Genomic DNA, 12,983 nt, shown 5'->3' with positions numbered 1-12,983 from the left:
ACCACATCCCATGTCCTCACTCATGCAGTGCATTTTTTGTGCCTTGATATAAACTGTGATAAACTGATAGATGAAGTTGTGCACTTACTCTGCCAGATGTGATATTGGTGAGCTCACGAGAGCGGCCATTGGTGCCAGGCCCCTAGACCACAACAATAAATTGGATGCATGTTGAACAGTAACTTCTATTAGAAGGCAAAAAACGAACAACCCTAAGATAACTGAAGAGGTTAACTGGCTGAATATACAGGCAGGGAAATTTATTAGACAGGAACATGTTTCTTGTCAGGCCATAAAAAGACTAAGGATGGACGTCATTCAATGATTGCATGGCAGACAAAGCAGGAATTATGGAAATATCGTCAATTTTTTATTTTCGAAGCATCATCTGTCTTTTCGCTCCAAGTTGAGGCTGTACGTGTAACAAATCACAGGGAAACTTTGTTCGAGAAATTGGCAATCTTAATGTCTGCTTGCCAATGCAGCCTATCTCGTGCGCGCTGAAAGAGCACGCTTCTGTTGCTTGCCTCCTTTAATGTGATTATCTTCATCTCTCCTAAGACCTTGATGGCACACCTCAGTCAATGTTGGCCGCCTGGTGCCCATCTGTATCGCCGTGGTGCTTATCTCTTTAAGGGATAAAAGTAGCGGCATTACATCAGCCAGGGCTAAATGCTTGAATGTGTCTGATACGTAGGAAGTACTTGCGTCAAATTCCAGGGCACTACATAGAACTCGTCGAAATATAAAAAACCTTGAACACAGGATGTGGCTGGAGCACGTTATCTTTTTAGGGCAGTACCTAGACCTACTGTGGATACTTTGGCTCCAACAACATCTTGTTGATTTGATTGATCGATTTGTGGGGTTTAAGGTTCCAAACCCACCATATGATTATGAGAGACGCCGTAGTGGAGGGCTCTGGAAATTTCGACCGCCTGGGGTTCTTTAACGTGCACCCAAATCTGAGCACACGGGCCTACTACATTTCTGCCTCCATCGGAAATGCAGCCGCTGCAGCCCAACGAAATCTTGTGTTCAAAGACTCTTTGTTCTTCCATCCTTACCTGAACTTGAGCCTTGTAAGTAGGAAAACATTATTTAAAACTTAGAAGAGTAAATGTGAACATCTAACTGAAAAACCGGCTCATAATAAATGCCCTTATCAAGAAATATGCCGAAATTCCCTACTAACTTAAGAATATAATCACTTGATGAATATCGATTGGTGAAGATAATGCAATGATGATTCATTTGACTACGATAGCATGTAATGGCTTGGACGACGATGCTTGCACGAAAAAGCCTCAGCGAGAACGATGACGTATATGCTCTAAACAGAACTATATTGCTCTGCCTGTTATTTTGATGTTTTACCCATGAAGACTGTGAGCAATACTCGGTGAAGATCACGCCTCAGTGTTCCGGAGGATTGTCATTTGTAGTAGATCATTTTCTTCACATTGCGCAAAAGACGCGAACATTCAAGATAATTCCAGAGCTTGCGGAACTACCACATTATAACTTTGAAATATTCGACGGTACATGTATAAATACCGACGACTGTCACCGGCCGTCAATTGATCGACGGCCGACGCTTTGTTCACCGCTATCAGTGGCAGTGTGCTGTTGTAACATGCTTTTCCGTTTTACCGGCCTCAAGTTCGACCAAAGAAACAGTTTCATATGAACATCCACTCTGCTCCCACTCGTCCACATCATGACCACGTGACCATATCACGTTCCACCCCTGTTACGCCTCTGCTTGCCCTAAGTCTTCTGCACGTCCGTTTTATGTTGAGTGCCAGAACCCTGCTCAATAAAGCAGCCAGCAGTCAAATGACATGGTGACAAAGAAAACAAAAAAGTCAGTCTCATTGTATACGCCTCAGAGAAAGAAAATAGAAAAAAGGCACAGCTTCACACAAAGACGAAGCAACGAATGCCATATCAACAAATTAGAAAGTCACGCGACGAATGGCAAGCAGATCAGAACGTACGCACAGGCACAGATGAACGCGAATAACTGTCTAAGTTGCAACTTCGCTGTTCCTGAAAAGCGCGCCCTTTTTGTGAACGGAGACTGTGATGCGAGTGCAGTGACCATTGATTGATTTGTGGGGTTTAACGTCCCAAAACCACCATATGATTATGAGAGACGCCGTATTGGAGGGCTCCGGAAATTTTGACCACCTGGGGTTCTTTAACGTGCACCCAAATCTGAGCACACGGGCCTCGACATTTCCGCCTCCATCGGAAATGCGTGCAGTGACCATTGTGAGCCCGGTAACTACAACAGAATCGTTCCGGTGAAAGCCAATGCCATCCAAGGCGTACGATCGCCCCACGCCTAGATAAACGAGCGCACGCCAGACCGTCTCTTCGCCGTCGGGCGAAGTACGGGTGGGAGATGAGAGCGTGCGCCACTGCGACGTGACCATCTGCCAACGTGCGTTCATTGCGCCATCTCGCTGGTAACGCTGAAAACACGATAGTAGCTCCCCGAGATACCCATCAGCAGCGCTAAGTGGTAGATATAAATATTTTGCTGTTTGAACGCTCAAAGAGGTGCTCCTTATTGGCCCTGTGGCTAATGCCTCGCACTCATAATTCAGAGGCGAATGTTGATTCCGCACGCCGGAGTCTTTTTCTTGATTGTTTCTTTCTTGCGTTTTCATATATATATATAGATGCATATACGGTGAATGATGGCAACGCCGATGCCGGTGAAATCCAGCTGCGAGTGTCCGTTTAATTGCTATCACAATAAAACCAAATAACAGAACGAACATGTGCATTCTGGTCGTGTCCATTTATATACGCATGTGATGTGCTTAAGCTTAGTTGCAAGTGGTATTCTAATGTTGATGTAGGTTTGGTTACACGCATGAGAGTGTCGATACTAATCTGAGGAGCTTCGTTGCTTAGTCACACATTTTTAATAAAATGCAACCCCAGTGCTTATTTGAAGAAATGCCATCACAGTGAAGTATTTCGAACGGCAGTTTACTTAGCGTGCGTCATCAGCAGCATTTGGAATTTAGTACAGCACATTTAGTGTTCGGAAACAAAAACAGGAGTGTATAAAGGGGCACGTAAAAATATACGTTATTTCACAATTCATGTGAAACAGAATCAGTGCTCCCAGAGCTGAGTTGAATATCAGGTCTTCGTGACGGAGGGAGCACTTGGTGTGGTCGATATGGACTACCAGCATTGGTTATAGCGCAGGGGGCCTAGATACTGGGTTGGTGAATTGTTTTGCCTAAGTGTGCAACTGAGCCTAAATATCTGCAAATATTCGGTGGGGCTACGTTCCAAAACAAAGATAGGATTAGGTGGGATGTCGTAGTGGAGGACTCCAGAATTATCGGCCATCTGGTGTTTTTTAACGTTCGCTGAAATCGCACAAAAATGACTCTATACCATATCGCCTCCACTGAAATGCAGCCGCTATGACTGAAAATTAACCAGGTTAGCAGCAGACCTCTATGACCGCTAATCCAACCCGGTGAACGACAGATTAAATCATTATATCAAAAAACAGTTCAATAAGGTATGATCAATAACTTTCCGACTGGAATTCTGGTCTTGATTTATAGCCTCTTTATACAAATAATAAAAAGTGTGAGAGATACAGGAGTTCCCTAGAAGACAAGAAGTGTGCGTTTGTTTTGTATTGCTGTTTTATCTACAGAGTCCTATAGATGTATCCGATGCGCTAGAAATTGAACCTATAAGTTTTTGTTCTTGGAGCCTAATACAACGTCAAACAGAAGAAGCAATAGTTGCAGCTTGGGATGAGATCTGTGTTGGCAGTAGGTCTTAAAAGAGCTTCATAGTATGTTCAACATATTGGTTTCAGACGCGCGTAAATCAATAACAGCGCAGTCGCTACCCGTGAAAATCTCTGTGACGCAAAAGCAGCGGTAAGCACTACAGAGATATATGACACCATTTTGCACCCTCTAAAGCCTGGATTTGGTATATACTACCAAAGATAGGAAAACAAAAGTGGCACAGCAGTCTGTGGAGATGCGTCAGAAGATCAGAAGACTAAATCCACGGCAGTACCGGCCTTATTGGCTTCAACATACTGCGTAAAACTGTGATTCCTGGGATAGCGATAGTGCGTCGACTACATGGCAGCAGCAGTGGCTCATTGTACACCTTGCTGTACGAAAGTCCCAAGATATTCTTGCCGTTTTCTTTCATCGTGTTGTCACCTTTGCTGTTCCCAAGAGTTTACCTAGCACATACCGACGCTTCTCCCGATATTGCAAGCTGCGTTATTTCCTTCATTTCGATTTGCGCTTAGTATTCTCAGTTTAGGTCATCATTCTTGCTTTCTCTCATTAGTCGTGATATGTTTTATCATTTAATTATGTGTCTCGGGAAGGTATAGAAAGGTCTGCCTGCTTTATGTTCTTCATAAAAGGACGCTGGGCAAAGGCTTTTGTCGTCGTTTCGCAGGAAACATGTTTTTGCGACACCACTCCGAAGATTACCGCAAAAAGGGTAGGCTATCAATCCTATCAATCCTACACCTCTCACTGCACCTGAGGTTGCCTAATTATATAGGTTCCGTAGTGATATAGGTGTTGCGCTGATAAAGTTAGGGGAACCGATTCTATGCGTGGTTGCTGCGGCTGCTTGACGCTGCATTTCAATGGTGAAGAATTTCAATAACATCCAAGCACCGATATGTATATATAGCTGGATGTTCAACGGTCCAAAATAGTAAAATTAACCCGCTTCTTCAACTGTGAAGTTCCTCACGATAATATTGGCTTTTCGTATTTTGATATTTTAATCAGCGTAACCACTAGAAATATTCAGACATGACGAACCAAACGCATCTTCACACAGTGCCTCTGTTTATCCTCTTCTCCAATTCTCCCTATAGAACTCTCTGGACGTTCAAGCAAGGATACGTTATGTTCAATATCATCGATCCCCGCGAAGTAGTCAATTGCTAGTGAGAGTTGCCTTGTGAAAGATATTGCACGGCTATTTTATTATCGCGAAAGCTCAATGAAATGTGTCATGCAAATATGTAGAGCAGAAAAATATAAGCTTGTGCAAGTTGTTTTCTGTGCATGACAGCGTATAACACAACAAGCAAACTTTACAAAAAAGACAGCGGTAGTGTTTAAAAGTGGAGATCCTGAAGCTGTTTTTGGCACTGGGTACAGTAGGACCCGGGATTATTCCCACCATAAACCAGTACGCGCCCCCTTCTGTTCGACTTTGGCTTTGTTCCCGCAAGACATCCACCGATTTGGCTCACGTGGAATGTAATATCCACAGTGAGTGAGCTTGTTACGTGAGTAGAATTAGGTCCACATCACGTAACATTTGAATAGGGCTACAACAGCATAAGAACTAGCCACAGAGCTAAATATCACATAAGATACCGTATATTACCTAGCCGTGTGAACAACTATCACCCTACATCACGTAACTTCTCACGTGACTAAAAATAACGCAAAATCATGCGACATCTAACCATGTGACTAATGTATCACGTATTCACGTAAGAAAAACCACGTAACATTGCGTAACAGCAAGTCAGATGGCGTGTTCTCACCATACATCACGTATCTAGTCAAGTGACTAAAACAACTTATAGAATTTGTCACGTTATAGCGTGCATTGGCTGCGGGTCACAGCGCAGCCAACGGCGCACGTGCTTGGATACGACTCTTAGAGTGACGTAACAGATAGCACATTCAATAGCTCGTGAAACCTATCCCGTATAATTTTTGTTTATCTTAGCTTTAAAGGACTTTCGCTGTAAAACCTTTGTTCCAGTGAGAGCTGAACACAACCTTGCTGCAGCGTTTGAAAACCACGAGGTGAGCCAGATACGGAGAGCTATAGATTCTTAAAATAAACTAAACGGGACTGCGGCACTGTGATCGTCAAGTGATAATGGGGATGATGGGGAGTACATGAATTTACCTAGCCTTCATGCTTGCGCGTTTTGAACGTATTGCACAATTGATTATTGCTTTGTTTTCGTTTTCTTTCTAATGAAAGAACAGACCATTGTGAACTTCATGAGCCGATTTGAAATGATGAGCCTAAACGGTTCAGGTAGTGAGAGGCAACTGCTTAACATTTGTTTATTTTTTGTTTCGTGACAAAGCAGCTTCAAGCCACGAAAAGCCAGAAGGAGCCAAATGTACGATGTGTAGACAAATTCATCTACTACCCGACATTCCCGTGCTCACTGAAGCACCGTGCTTTGCTGTGGTAATAGGCACTAGCTCCAGAGTTCCCTATAGTGTGCTCATAGGGAACTCTAAGCGAATGGCATTGGTTCAATGTCGATTGCCTTGATACCCACTAGTAGAACGCTTTTCTACTTCCCGGGAAGGTTTACAGGAACATACATCAAGTGGTGTGAGCACGGCTAATGATTGAGGTCGTGACCAAGAAGTCGGTGGTCTTTCTCGTTGGCGCCATGAGAAACTAGCCGTGCTACACGACAAAACTTGTGGCCTGCGCAAGGACGCGCTCCTCAAGAGCTTGATTTGGATTAAGATAGCAGAAAAGACTGCAATTCGCAAAAAGTGTCAGCAGCAGCGAGTCGCCGTGCCCTAACGTATCGTGAGTTGACGTGGCCGAGCGAATCAGTCGCAAGCGCGGCTGACCATTCCAGCTATGTAGCTACTCCTGGTGCATCTCCTGAAAGAACCGCTTGAAAAAGTGAATGCTATTTTTTTTTACGCGTTTAAGGGGTAACTTGAATTCGGTACGAATATATGAATTCAGGGGACGGGCAAGGCAAATGATTTTTAGAATGTGACGGTAGCACCTGGATGGACGGTAGAACACGTGTTCCATGTGCGCGAACGTTTTCTGGCCGCTCTGGCTTTTTTTTTCTCGTTTGTCACTTTTGGAGTGCTCATGCTCATTCATGCACATGGAATCCGCCTGTCAATTTCTTCAGCGTTTCACTGTTAGTCTACTCATAACTAATTCCTAAAATATATTTGCAATGCTGCAATTTTTCACTAGGGCAGGTTTGCTTTCTATTGCTTTAGTGTATATTTCAACGCACAGCTTCTCGATTAAACGTCTCGTCTGTAATAACAGCACTGTGCTAAATTATCAAATATTACCCAATGCTAAATAAACCGCACATCCATACTTCGTACTTTATTGTGTTTTGCAACAAGGCCACTTTTTGAAAATCAGCATGCAGATGCAGCGCGAACGTTAAGCTGTCAAAGTCTGATTTTCTGCCTTTGAAAACTCTGCCGATGCGTTTTGGTCCATCGATCTTTAGAGCGTCTTTTCTAATGTACTTTTATTCAGGCCTATCAGAATGTTGAGCATGGGATCGGTTGCAGGAAAGAGATGTTATATTTCGAAACAAGTGTGAATAAGATCCCTGACTCCGAAGAAGTTTGTATTGAAAGCCTGCAACAATTTGAGAAACAACAGAAGTGCAAGTTATAAACTAGACAAAATTGAATCAAGCGCTGTGAGTTTATGCGCCCCTTCAAGTGAAATGAAAAAAAAAAGAAAGTATAAAAAGGATGAGTAGGTAGGTTCTCTACAGGAGTAATTGCTACTCGGCGCACATAATGCAATAGACGAGGGGAGCTAAGAAAGGATATGCAGCATTAGTATCATTTGCAGAAGAAACAAATCTGCGCAAGAGGTGTGTATCTGCACTGCAGCTCGCAGTAGTCAAAACTGCGAATATGCGAAGCCTAATGAGAAAGCAGACAAGAAATATTACTCAGGAAATGGGAGAACATGGCAAAGCAAGGCTACTTGAAAGCGTGCAGCTGTGCCTAAGATAGAGATCACTAGTCAGCCTCGCCGAATCTGAGTAATCAAATTTGGGGGGCAGTCGGAAGGGACGTTGTATCCTTGCAAATGATAGAACGCAGAAGAACAGTCTTTGCATATAAAATGGGGCCAATGAGCGCAGTTGAAATTAAGGTAAAATAAAATAAACAAAACAAAAAAATGTACCAATCAAAGGGACGTCTACGGTAGACAGATAACATATTGCAAAAATGATGATTTACAAGCATTACCTCTTCTGCGAGCTCAGTTCTCGCCCATGCTGACGATGTGCTACATGCAGTAGGAGGATTATGAGGCTGCTTGAAGATCCACGATGTTTGCTTTAGAGTGTGAACGGAAAACGGGGATGATGATAAAAAGAAGACATCTGCGCTCGTCTTTCTCTCTTATGATGCCGCTTTTTTTTCTTGACGCTCGAAATCTACGATATATAGCGGTAGGCGGAATGGCGAAGAAAAAAAAAGTCTGCATGTTGAAAATGCAATTGCAGGCCCATGCTTTGTAATTGAGAAAAGTTACGAGGCTAAGATCGTCGATCTGGTCATTAGAGTTATTGTACAGAAGCTCATTTCCTAGGAAGCTGACCAGGCCTAATATTATACACAAAGAGAATATGTGCGAACTGCTTTCGGAATAGTGGGAGCTGTTCTTTTTTTTATTTCCTTTGATAGCACAGCTAGCTTTCGCGCCTCCCGACCCAGATCTTTCATTAATTTGGCTTCAGGCTGAGGTAAGATTAGGCTTATTTACGTAGCAGCCACTGTTAAAATATTGCTTAAATTGCTGAGTTTATAAAGCATGCAGTTTCAACTAAAGCGACGATGCTAAAGACGTAGCGGAGATGATGAAGACATTGGCAGCGCCTGCTTAGCGTGCTGGTCTCCAGCTACAGGCCCAGCGCAGCTGCGACATTAGTGGTTACGAGGCAGCACGAGGCGATCCCTTTTTCATTTTTTTTGTTACATGTGTAAACCTTGCACACATAAAAGTTATCGCGTCGGCCTTACGTAGACTTCTCGCGCCGACTTTCTTTTGTTTAAAGTTATGAACCACTCCGAAAAATAGAATTCTGCGGCTGTATACGAGTGTGTTATTAATTCGCTACGCCTTCACTCAATATCTGAAGGAGTGTTAACGTGAAGTTTCAACTCGTCACATTTTTCCTTAGTTGAACAAAACTGCAGCCTCACCCGAAAAAGCTGTTGGAGTTTTACTATCTCTAAGTCGAATGTAGAAGGGAGCACTAAAGACACTCGCCACCCCCTTTTGCCTCTTGTGTGTTCAATAATAAACCAGCAGCTCAGTGCAAGTATCGCGAAGAAAGCACAGTTTCATCTGGGTGTCATGGACCACAAAAGCGTCGCTTTCATGGGTTTTCACCATGTTCGGGCATCGCAGCTAAACGAAGTGTACAGGACTCAACGCATTCACTATTTACCGAGAAGGCTAGGGAACTCGGGTGATAGCTTCTCACACCACTAAGGTATGCGCAGAGCCCATCGCAGCATGACTCAACCACGCTGTTTGGAAGGGTGATCAGAGAGGATATCCGTGTCTCTTTCGAAGCAGGTGGCCAACATGTTTCGGCACGTTTACAGAACTATATAAAAATAAAAAATAATATACAGTCTAGACCAGGTCACAGGTTCTCTAAATATCCACTTTGCGTTCTCTACAGCCAGCGGTGAAGATTGAAGCTCTTCAAACGACTTTCAGGTAGTATGTAGTCGATCCGAATTATATTGACGGTTCACTTAGTGTTAAATTGTGACACGCCTCTGGCGCTCAGTATATAGGCAGTTTTCGAAATAAGTAATTTATATCGATGAAGTGCTTCAAGAAAAATGCTGTCTTTTCAACGCGAAAAACATGTTACGGCGGTACAGTGGTAAGAATATTCGGCTTTTAATTAACAGAGAAGTAGTTTATAAACGTATGCACATGGAAATATAACTAATACAGAATAATTGTAAAAAATATTCCTAGTTTTATAGCTAAGTCGACACAGATCTGCCTGTTTTGCTAGTTCTTTTGACTCTCAGTCAGACGAAAATCAAACAGTACGAAAGTAAGTAATACACTCACTTTTGTATGGCTTCGAGGCTGTCGGTGCTAGCGTGTAGAAACTACGTTAAATAAAAATATAACAAAGCTTGGGCTGCTTGGACGAGTACTCAAACCACCGGAGAGCCATTTTACAACGTTTGACGCCTCAAGCCTACAGGCAGAACTTCTTTTTTTTCCCGTTAAAACACAATTGAACATGACATCTCCAGACGGACGATGCACTTCGAACCTTGATGCAAGTAGCTGAAAGCATGCGGGAATTGAAAGCGACAATGTGCGTAAAGTGAATCACAGACGACAGGCTGTTGAAACAGTAAGCGTGCACTTCTAAGAGAAAGAATGCGAAGAAACTCTTGAGCTCAACAGGGTTTGCTGAAAGCTGCGACAAATAGCAGGACGCGCGTTAGACTGTGCACATTCATTCAGTTCTAGGGTTTTTTCGCACTGAGTGCCTTTTCTCGTCAAACCCGTCACAGTGTCCAGATGCACTTATAAAGGCGTCACTCGAAAGCAACTGTTCGCGTGTCTGCGTACTTTTTAAAGAAAGAGAGGTAATGCTTATTTCATGAGAAATTAGTTTGCAGTCAAGTAAGCGACAAGAAGTGGCACCTCTTCGCGTGTATTGAACATTGGTAGAAACTTCTTTCCCATGTCTGGTAGTCTAGAATTCTGAATTCTAATTCGCCACAGTGAACAAAACGATGTGTTGTGGATGATTTTTGTCAACATAACACAGCTTCAAACAAATAGTTCCTACTGTAGATGTCCCTCAACCAGGCCGTGTAAGAAAGAGCTATTCGTGATGCAAAAATGGGGTTTATGTCTCATCTGCGACAACGCGGCCGTACTTTTTTAAAACAGTTCAAGTCAATACAAATGTGTTGGGAAGGCACAAATGCGTTCAAATTCCCGTAAATACTGAAATTGTTAACACTATACACAAGCCCTTTGTTGACCGAACTTATTATCTCACCATTTCTTTAACATATACTGAAGATTTTTAAACGCCGTACTCATCACTTTATTGTTGTTTCACCAGCTGTCACCATGTCGGTTATTTGAAAAACAGCTTGAGTAATAATTTGGGGAAAATATTGCAAAAACAGGACGACGAAAGAATGAGCTCACAACAAAAGAGCTTTGTGGTCGTTCAGTATCATGTAACAGCTGGTCCTTGAAGACGTTGTTTCGCAACCTCAAATAAGTGGAAATAAAAATGCCGCACACTACAAGTGAGATCATATTTCCGAGGAGCAATGGCCTTCATTTTGTTCAAGACTAAAACGCGTTACTTTTTTTTTCAAACTGAAGCGACATGAACAGCCTACGCAAGTACCCATCAGAAACTTTTTTTTGATTTAAACATACTGCAAAATTGTGAGCATTATTGTTTCCATTTGTAACCGTACAAACATCGAGTAATTTGTCAGGACGACAAGGACGGACTACTCTTACCATCTACTTCATCAACCATACATGAGTGTCAGCTTGTCATTCTAAATAAATAATTTAGGTTTATAATCGGATGATAAGCTAATATCACACCAGCTGGAAACTTTCAGCACGCTGCTCAAGCAGAATGTACGTATGAAAAAAAAAATTGGCCCCGTATCTGCATGTTAATCTGCAAATGTCGTCGAAAGACGGTAGTCTTGCGTGTGGAGAGAGTGAACAAAAGATTTATTTGATGTTCACTCAAGAAAATTGGTGAATGGTATTTTGGAGGCGCTGCGTTAGAGTGCCTCAAGCGTGCAGTGAAGGGGAACGAGCGCATAAAGTCATGTCACATGTCAGACATGAGCGCCATCTGGCAGTTTTTTTTTTTTCAAAATCAAAGCGCGTGGCTCTGAGACGGGTGCGCGCACCCGCCTCAGAGGTAATAGGGCGTAGAACGCAAAGCGATGGGTAGGTGCCACACCCATCTCGTTTTAGCGAAGTGTTGGAAACACTCGCCTTTCCGTGCAAGCGTTGAATGGTCAGCGCAGCGCGATAAGCGCTGCGGTCCCTAAAATTACTTATGTATGTCTTTTCTAGTAAAAGGCGCACATGAAGAATATATACGTGTTGTTATGGTGCCCCAGAGAAGCGCAATAATTGCTTTTTATTCGACAATTGCACAAGTATGAAGGCTGAACCTTGAGCAACATAGGTGGGCACTGCGGATGGGGTCAGCGGTTTCAAATACCCGATGCTGATAAGAGTGGACAAACAGACAGACAGACAGACAGACCAAAATTTTGGCGTTAAAAGTCACCAAGAAAGACTATCGTCTTTAAAACATACAAATGACTAACACGAACTCACGACTGCCAAAGCTCGACACTAAAAGCACCCAGCTAAAGCACTTCAAACGCACAAAACAAACGCACAAGAATACACAAGATGGACGCGAAATAACAACTGCCACATTAGTTACTACTTTGAGTGTCAGCAGCACGCTCATTTCGCAAACGTCACCACTGCAGCGAATGAAGTGACCTTCCTGCACCCTGGAACTTCCAAGCAAACTTTGCGATAATAGAGAAAGAGAGAGAGAATAAAATGAGGGAAAGGCAGGGAGGTTAACCAGAAAATGGAGCATCCGGTTTGCTACCCTGCACTAGGGGAAGGGGGAATGGGGAAGAAAGATTGGAAAGAAAGCGAAGAGGGAAATAGGCGCGCGCAAAAAAAGGGGGGAGGGCTGGGGTGCTACAGTCTATACAATAGGCCGCTGCCACGCAAAAAGTTCAGTAAGGCCTTCACTGATTTTCTGTGAGCACACAAATCATGTCGTCTTTCCAGCACTGATTGTTCAGACAAAGGTCTGTCGTCAAGGCGAGCTAACGCAGCAGCTAGTTGCCGTCTTTGCACGCTGTAACGAGGGCAGTGACAGCGAACGTGCTCTATAGTTTCATCGCTGCCGCAATGACCGCAAGCAGCACTGTCTTCCATGCCAATTCGGAAGGCGAAAGCCTTGGTGAAGGCGACACCAAGCCATAGTCGGCAAAGCACCGTTGTCTCGAGTCGAGAGAATCTAGACGGAGGCCGGAGTCGACGAGACGCGTCCAGTCTATGCAGTCGCGTGTGTGGTAAGCACTCGGCGTTTC

This window comes from Rhipicephalus microplus, chromosome 2 (assembly GCF_043290135.1).
Source record: "Rhipicephalus microplus isolate Deutch F79 chromosome 2, USDA_Rmic, whole genome shotgun sequence".
In the NCBI taxonomy this organism is placed as follows: domain Eukaryota; kingdom Metazoa; phylum Arthropoda; class Arachnida; order Ixodida; family Ixodidae; genus Rhipicephalus; species Rhipicephalus microplus.
Note: the sequence above shows the minus strand (reverse complement) of the source record.